General features: G+C 46.1%; 1 pseudogene across 1 annotated transcript; it reads right to left on the reverse strand.

Annotated features, from left to right (window-relative positions):
- Positions 1-1,818: 1,818 nt before the first annotated feature.
- On the reverse strand, positions 1,819-7,830 carry LOC149356138 (uncharacterized; annotated as a pseudogene). The gene is made up of 8 exons (XR_016289362.1): positions 7,776-7,830; positions 7,590-7,701; positions 7,405-7,504; positions 7,069-7,218; positions 2,576-2,674; positions 2,346-2,520; positions 2,103-2,248; positions 1,819-2,053 (listed from the first exon to the last, which is right to left on the reverse strand). The product of XR_016289362.1 is annotated as an uncharacterized LOC149356138 (transcript).
- Between the last annotated feature and the right edge of the window lie 302 nt (positions 7,831-8,132).

Raw genomic sequence — 8,132 nt, forward strand, 5'->3', positions numbered from 1 at the left:
GCAGCAACAGATGCGTCCGCAGGAGCCGACGCTGATGAAAAAACAGATAAGCGGGCGAGGCCGCGCTCGCGGCTCGCCCAAGCGAGGACAGCGGCGTCCACGGCGCTTTTTGTAATGGAAGTAATGGATGCTTGTGCCCCATGATAAAACTTCCGACGAAGAGGAAGTGGACAACGATGCAGAGGTTTGCGCTCCCATTCCTAGTTACGCGGACGTGTTGCAGAGCGTCGACAACATCCGGCGCTTTGCTTGCGCGCGCGACGATGTTGGCGACCTACTGCCCGACGTGGCAGCCCTTGAAAGAAAGTTGATGCGCCGAGGTTGGGCAAAGGTGCAAAAAAAAAAAAAATTACCGATTTTTTTTAAACGGTAATAAAGATTTTTTTGCAAATCTGTTTCAAACAAATGCTGGGTTTTGTCTTTTTTAATCTGATTGGCGTACTTGCCGCGGGCTTGAAGCCGGTCAACAGTTTTCCGCGCAAGGCCAAGCGCCACTGGCCGCATTCTTTGATTTTCGATTATACGACACCCGGATTATACGACGGTTTCGCGCGGTCCCCTGAACGTCGTATAATCGAGGTTCCACTGTATTCGCCATTCATGGAGTGCCAATGAAGACCAATACTGACAATGCCCTACCATTTTTCACCTCAGTGTTCACAAACTTTATGACAGCGAACAGAATCAAGCACCACAGAGTAACTCCACTATGGCCTCGAGCCAGTGGAGAAATAGAGGTATTCGCCAAACACATCAAGAAGGTAGCAAGGACAGCCATTGCAGAGGGGAGAGAATGGAAAACAGGTACAGGAGTACTTGCAATTATGCAGCAACACTACAGGCTATAACTCAGTTGTCCCCACCACTGCTTTTATATGGATGAAAAATCAGAACCAAACTTCCTCACGCTACCCATGAAGAGAATGACGAACTCCTGTGATGGAGAGACACGATCACAAAAGAAAACATGCAGACATATGCAGATAAGAGGTGTCTCACCACCCCACATTCTCTTCAAAAGGGAGACTTCGTTCTCATGAGCCGTCAAGCCACAATGACACATAAGCCATGGTGTGACCCAGACCCCTATGTGGTGACACGTGTGCAAGAGTCTGCCATGGCGGCATAAAGACAAGGCAGGAGAATCATAAGGAACTCGCCATTTTTCAAGGAGATAACCCTGGTGAACCTCACAGAACTGAAGATGACCCATACGAGTTGGCCAGTTCAGCTGATCCCATAGAAAAGGAGGACCGACAGCAAGCCACACAGTGAGGCATACGATAACAGAAAGTCACTCAGCTGCAGCCAAAGTGAGAAATATCCCCTCACCAGCACCTGCATACCTAATGCCGGACAGAGCTGATGAAGACGATGATGTGCAATGCACAGCAAGAGAGTGCGTTGCAGTTTAACACCCGGCGTGATTGGCTGCAGTGATAGCATAGTGCCCTTGTGCAGTGGCGAGTGAAGCTGATCTTTTCGCGTTGCTGCAGGTTCGAATTACAGTCGCAGCAATATTTCTTTTTTTAACTCAACACGACGTAGCCCTGGTATCAGCACAAACAAAATCTGACAAGATTCTCAGTCGGTGTTTGTGAGCTTATGAGTGCTTTCACACTGAAATGTTGCAGTTCCTCAGCAGGCGACGAGTGCAGAATTTGGTGCAGGCATACCAGCCTTTTACGTGAATTTCGTCCATCTGGGTCAGAGGGACAGCCAGCACTGCCCAGGAACAGCAGCAGTGCCAAGGTTATGAAGGCCCAGGCTGTGAGTGTAGATTGACACAGTGGCGCCACAACACAAAAAGGCTCCTTCTCAAAAGCTATTTGAGCAAGCCCTGCTAGTTGAGAGAGCAGAATCCAGTCCAGAAATTGTGGCACTGATTGCAAACCGTGACCGGTGTGCGGCAATGAACTCCTGCTTTGTGCGCCGTGGCATGCGAAGTTCGCTCATTGGAAGGTTGTGGCTGCTGCTCTCACTCCGTGCCTGTCTGAAAGTAGGGCAGGAGATGCAACGGTCGACAACCTCTTCCAGCAGTGCTGGAACATATCTTGCAAAAGAAAACAGTGTTATGTAATGATCATCTAAACTTGATGTACATATCATAAGTTGTTGCAGTCTTGACTGGGCACACAACTTCTTCCCCTTTTCTGGCCCTCAGTTGCTCCCTTTTCAAGCTTTGCTCCCCATCCTTAGAGACTGCTTGAGCACGGCCAGTGTTTTCATTGTGATGAAGGATGGCTAGCTGAGTCTTAATCGAAACAAAATATGTAGGGGACAGGTACAAAAGCATAGTTACGCTTATTCTGCAATATAAGTAAGCAAAGCAGCCATGTGTGAACAATGTACCTTGCATGCATGATGTCAGTCAAAAATGCCACAGACTTCGGGGCAAACTTAACATGCTGTGGAAAGACTCAAGGTTGTATGTCTGTCCAGATGCCAAAAGTTTCTCGATGTCTCTGAGAAGAACCCTTTCACATGTAAGGGCAGCCAGGCGAGCATAAGTTGGTGTGCCTGAAAACTTTCAGTTTTGAGTGGATGCAACTACAGGCACAAAACATGACTGTACCTGGTGAGAGCCATTTTCTGTTCGGTATGCTGTCATGTAGGCACCTCGGGCAAGGGTCACCATGCCCAGAATGTACCTTGGCAACATGGTCCAGCAAGCCTAGAAAAAACACATTCATGAACAAACAGTGATGGAATTCTGTGCTTGCAACATGTTTACCTCATAATGAGACCAACCCACTAAGTCAGGTGGCAGTTGTCATCGAAAGTATATTCAAGTAGGCAGCTAGCTTTCACAACAAGTCACCTTGGAAGGAGGTCACGAGTGACATATGTGTGAAGGGTGGCATCCCTTGGAATACATGCTACCTAATATCAAAAAACCTCAGTTGTGCTAATTTGTTATTGCAAACATAAGATATAGGCTCGGAGAAAAGTCAAACTTAATCAGAGAAAACAATCTGAGTCTGTCAGAACACTTCCTTTTCAAGTTCAGAATCATTTTCTCTACATCTAATTAGCATGGCAAACAAGAATGCCTCTGACAATTTCACAAGGCTTCGTACTGCTAAAATCTTGAATTAACAAGCGCAGAAATGTCGCTGACTGTGGTTCACAAATGAAAACTTGCAGGGTCTTAAAATTGCCGTATGGCAAAGGAATGATTTTGAAAGCTTACTTTTCCATATGGCCACCAGCAGTTTTCCATCCCCTGCACTGACAGCAACGCACCAATATATAGGTGGTTGACTGTTGGTTGGACCCAGTGACGAAGGTCACCACAGCCTGCCTTCTTGCTTGCCGCAACCAGCCTTTTCTTTATCACTGCAATTGAGATGGAGGTTAGGGCGCAATTTATTATTTTTTTCTCAAACAAGTATGCTTTGGTTAATTGGTTTATTAGGGATTGATTATGTAACTGCACCAAATAAAGTCTTTGTTTCTGACCTTTTCAGGTTAAACTTCTTGGTTGATTGCCAGCATGCCTGCAAAATTGGCAGTAATGGTGGTGGCACAAAACGGTGGTGTGTGATGATGCAATCTCTAGACTTTGAGTTTGCCATGTAGCAACGTCACAACTAGTTCAGGTTCAATAGCTATTGAGAATCTCGAAGGTTCTCCACTCAATAGCATTTAAAAGTGCCTGCATGACGGGGGTTTTAGCTGCTGTAACAGGTAAAATTGTGGCCATGCCTAAATGCAATACAAGGTAAGCAGAGAGGCAGCTGGCATGCTTGTGGTTCCTGCTCATGTTGCCAGAAAAATGTGTATGTACACTTTTACACGTTTAGATATTAACGATTTTTCACAGGAAGGTTCATTCTCATTCTCAAAATGCAATTATCATTGGCGCAAAATGCAGTCAATGCATTACACTGACCACTTAGTCTTTGCATCATGCCACGTATCAAACTTGTGGTCGACACTTGGTTCATGCACTTGCATGTGCTTCTTGACACCTGGGTGGCGGTCAGTTGCTAGTGATGCAACAGCCACACCCTGGGACCTCAGCTCTTCCACGCCTTTGAGAAGCCTGTATTTCTCCATTGCATTACTCGTTAAAGGCCTACTTGACCGAAATTTTTCAAACCATAAAAAGGTTGTTTTTTCATAGTACACCCCTGTATTATGCTACCCACAAAACATTACGCTGTAGTTTCAAGCAGTTACGGTGCCAGAGGCACGCAAAAATCGGAGTTTTCAATACCGAAACTGGGAAAACGGGCGCCATTGCCGCCCGCCGGAAGTGATGCATGCTTGAGACTGGAGGCCTTACAGGTTCGGAGCGTCTGCTTGTTACGGCTGGAGCAAAGCGCTAGTACCGGTAGCGCGTGCAGCACTTTGTGCGATAAATACTGGTTATATGTGAAAACATGCATCTTAAAACGGATGAAAGACCCTATAAAAAGTTTTAAACTTGTTTTATTTGCTGTAGTAGGCTAGAAAACTCCTGGCTCAACCTCAGCGAAGATGATCGCGGCACAATGCTAGTGAGCATTGTTTGCTTGGCAGTATTCGATTACAGCTTGTGCTAAGTTCGGACATAGCGGAGGAAGGAAGCATATTCAAATGGAGGCCAAGTAGAAGTGCTTGTATTATCAAGTCGGCTTTTTTGAGCGGGCACGCGTGTGCCAACAGCACATGCGCGCTCTGCTGTGCGTGCAATATGGTTGTTTTCTCGATACAAAAAAATGACCTGCCTTCTCCTTTTCCTTCTCATTTTTCTCCCCTGTCAAAAGGTATTCCTGCCTGTGCATAGAAATTTGGAACAGGTGCTGTGAACGCGGGGTAAATCAATAAAAACACCTGGATGTCTAAAAAGGGAGCTGAAGAGAATCAAGTGCTGCATTAAGCGAAAGAATTTGCCAGAAACAAAATTTGTGTTGCAAAATAAATATATATTTTTCTCTTCGAGGACCGTGGCATGAATGCGGTGCCGATGGTGGGCTGGTTCATCCTTGCGCGCCTCGGTCGGGCCAGCCACTGCGCGCTGCGAAATATATGCCGATTAAAATGAACAAAAACTTACGCACTGCGTTCATTACTGTATTTACCTAGAATCACTTACAGCCCGTGTACTGCAGGGACGGAAAAGTTTTTCTAATCTTTTCAAACCCCACAGCTGGGCAGAATGACGTGTTTGCCGGACCCCAGTCGACCATGTACGCCCACCGTGCAAATTACCGTAGGCAATGTGTCTGTATCGACTGAGTAATAATGCAGAACATATAATCAAATTTACATGTTGCCTTCCTTTGAAAATATTATCATTCAAATAACATGCGTTCAGTTCTCTGAGGTTTTGGAGACGCGCCTCGAATGGTAACGCTGGAGCTTTCTGTAATCGACCTCAAGTATGAACGGCGTGAGGCAGTAAGAAATTCGCCATTTTCAATAACGCTCATGTGGCCTTCCAGGATTTTCAGCCCGGCCTGCGAATCTTCGAGGCAGCAGATACACTGGGCACACGATGGCATTATTGCGCATTGGGCAGAGCTGTACGTGCACTAAACACGTGCATATGTCGATTCCTTTTCAGACGAAGCAGACCTCCCCTTAGACTTCTGCCTGGTGTAAACAACGTGCCGTCAGAAGGGCGCTTTAATGAGCAAAACCGTACACTTTAGCTTCTGAACCGGCTAAGCTAGCTTGTGACAAGCGGTTCCCCATCCTCTTTATTCTCCCGATTAGACACGCCTCGAAGCTTTCCTTCTCCGAATTATTACCCTCTCGGTTCGTGGCATGCTTTGCCGATCTGGCCAGAAACACTTGCGTGCTCTGGTGCATGATGGAGACAGGGAGAGGTCTATTGACAAAGCCCAACTCAGAAAAGGTGTTAGCGCGAGGCAGAAGTGTCAGTCATCCACCATTATCTTTTTTGAAGAAGAGAGGGGAATTCACGCTAAAACCTGAGCTCCAGACAGCTGACACCACCTTTCGAGATCAGGGGTGAAGGGCAGCGGCCGAGAGGTACACATTGTGCTTTCCGCATTCCTCGTATTCCTTTCCGCGGCCACCCACTTCGTCGACATGATGCCAGCAGTTTATTTTTCTCGGGGACCATCAAGCTTCGTGGTGAAAACAGCCAGAAACCCATCAGAAGAAGAGCTTACAAGGAGCGCGCACTCACTTCTGAACGCCTGAAACTGGCGAGCCGGCGATGCCGGTGTCTCAATTGTGCGTCATTTCCGGTCAAGTTTGTTAGTTGTCCAGCACACCGCTAGGGGACTGCGTCATCTGCTACAGAGGTTTTTGAACGCTTCTAACTAAAATTCTAGATGCTTCACAGCCCTAATATTAAATATAATAATTGTTTATGACATGCACACTATATCGAGTGCAAAATTAGCCGAAGTAAACTTTCGGTCAAGTAGGCCTTTAATACTTCCCTACTCTGAAAACGTGATGTGATGCATCGCAGAACTATGCAACCAGTACAAAAGTGGCAGTTGGCTGCCACATTCAAAGAGGCCAGACAGAAAGGTGACACCCACCTCTCCCAGCTGCACTTGGACGAAATGAATGGCTTGGCTGGAGGCTGTGTCCATGAAGCTGTATGCCATGCATCTGGCCGAGAAACCTGGTGAGTCACATCGCTCATCACAAGCCGAGAGAAGCGGTCCTTCTAGCGCCTCCCACACATTGTGCTGTTCAGCTTTCCACATCTGGCAAATGAAATTATGCAGCATAAGCTTGAAAGGAATGCAGAGAGAAATGCCTCACATGCAACCTCTGGGGTACCATGTCGAAGTATGGAATGCATTGTTGGCACTCCATATTTTTCGACCCTTGTCACACTCTATTGCTTCCAGAACAGGAAAAAAACTTGTTTGCCAAATGAAGTGAAATTAATTCTGATTTGGTTTGATTTGATTAGGCTACATTAATGCAACATGTTCTGTACTGAAGGCTGAAGGAAATCACACAAAAATGACTCATCCCGTGACGGCTCATAGGTGTCATCAGCATGGAATTTCATTGGGGATGGCTCAACTGCAGAGAGTGACAATGAATCTCCATGATTCACTGGTGTTGAGCACCTTACAATGGAACCTTCTGCAACAAACTCCAATGATGCGTTCAAGAAATCCTCAGATGTGCCATCTGCTTGGCATTTCGTGGTGCCTGCTTCAGGGAGCAACACAGACTCTGTCTGCGTCCATTCATCTTTTGTGGCTTTGATCAGGAAGCTGGCCTGTACACCTGACAGAAAAGTGAGGCATTTGCAGTAACACTCCATGCAAGTTGTCAAGGTCCTGACAAAACAAACAATGACCAAATGAGCTATGCACATGCACTGCGTCACTCTACTGCCAAACAGCTGACTTCTCAACAAGATTTAAACTCCTATAAGTGGCGATGAAGCAATTCTTGAAACTAAAAAGTTACCTATGGACATCTCTTCATCCGTAGCAGTATCATGCCCCCGTGTGGAAGCAGTGGCCAGCACGCAGTAGTCGTCTTCTATTCCTGGACAACTTGCTGACAGCTGTAAGGAAATGTTTGGGTGAAAATGAAACACTCATGTATCAACATACAACCTGGCCACTCAGCAAGTGTTTTCACCTACTTACTCTCCAGTGTTCAGAGTATAGGGCCTGGGAAGCCAAATTGAACTGGTTAAGGAACACCAATTTACACATGAGCACCAATTCCAAGGGAAAATGAAGTCTGTTCTGAAGGCATCTATGTAAAAGCAAATTTTTTTAGCATCATTGTTTTTTCATACCAGACTGCACACGTAAAGTTTAAAATCTCACATTAAAGCTTGATATAGATGATATCTGTGGTGCAGAAACATCAGTAAGGTCAGCTTCTACAGGTTTGGTTAGGTGCCCCTGAAATATGCAGTGATGAACTCCTTCAACACATACATTAGGTAATATCATCACTTCACCAGCAGCTTTGGTAACCTGTTATCAGCACAGCACAGCTTGAGATCAGTGGTAGCTATAGCCTGTGCTTACACGCCGAGGTCGCACCCTGCCACACAACCTGTTGCAAAAAAACCACTGCGAACATGTGAAGAAACACACCTATGAACCGACGTTGTGGAATATTGCTCGGAATCTTGAAAATAATTCACGAATTTATGTCCCCTAGCATGCGCCAGGAAA

The sequence above is a fragment of the Amblyomma mixtum genome, chromosome 3 (genome assembly GCF_055824585.1).
Source record: "Amblyomma mixtum isolate Tamu chromosome 3, ASM5582458v1, whole genome shotgun sequence".
Taxonomy (NCBI): Eukaryota; Metazoa; Arthropoda; class Arachnida; order Ixodida; family Ixodidae; genus Amblyomma; species Amblyomma mixtum.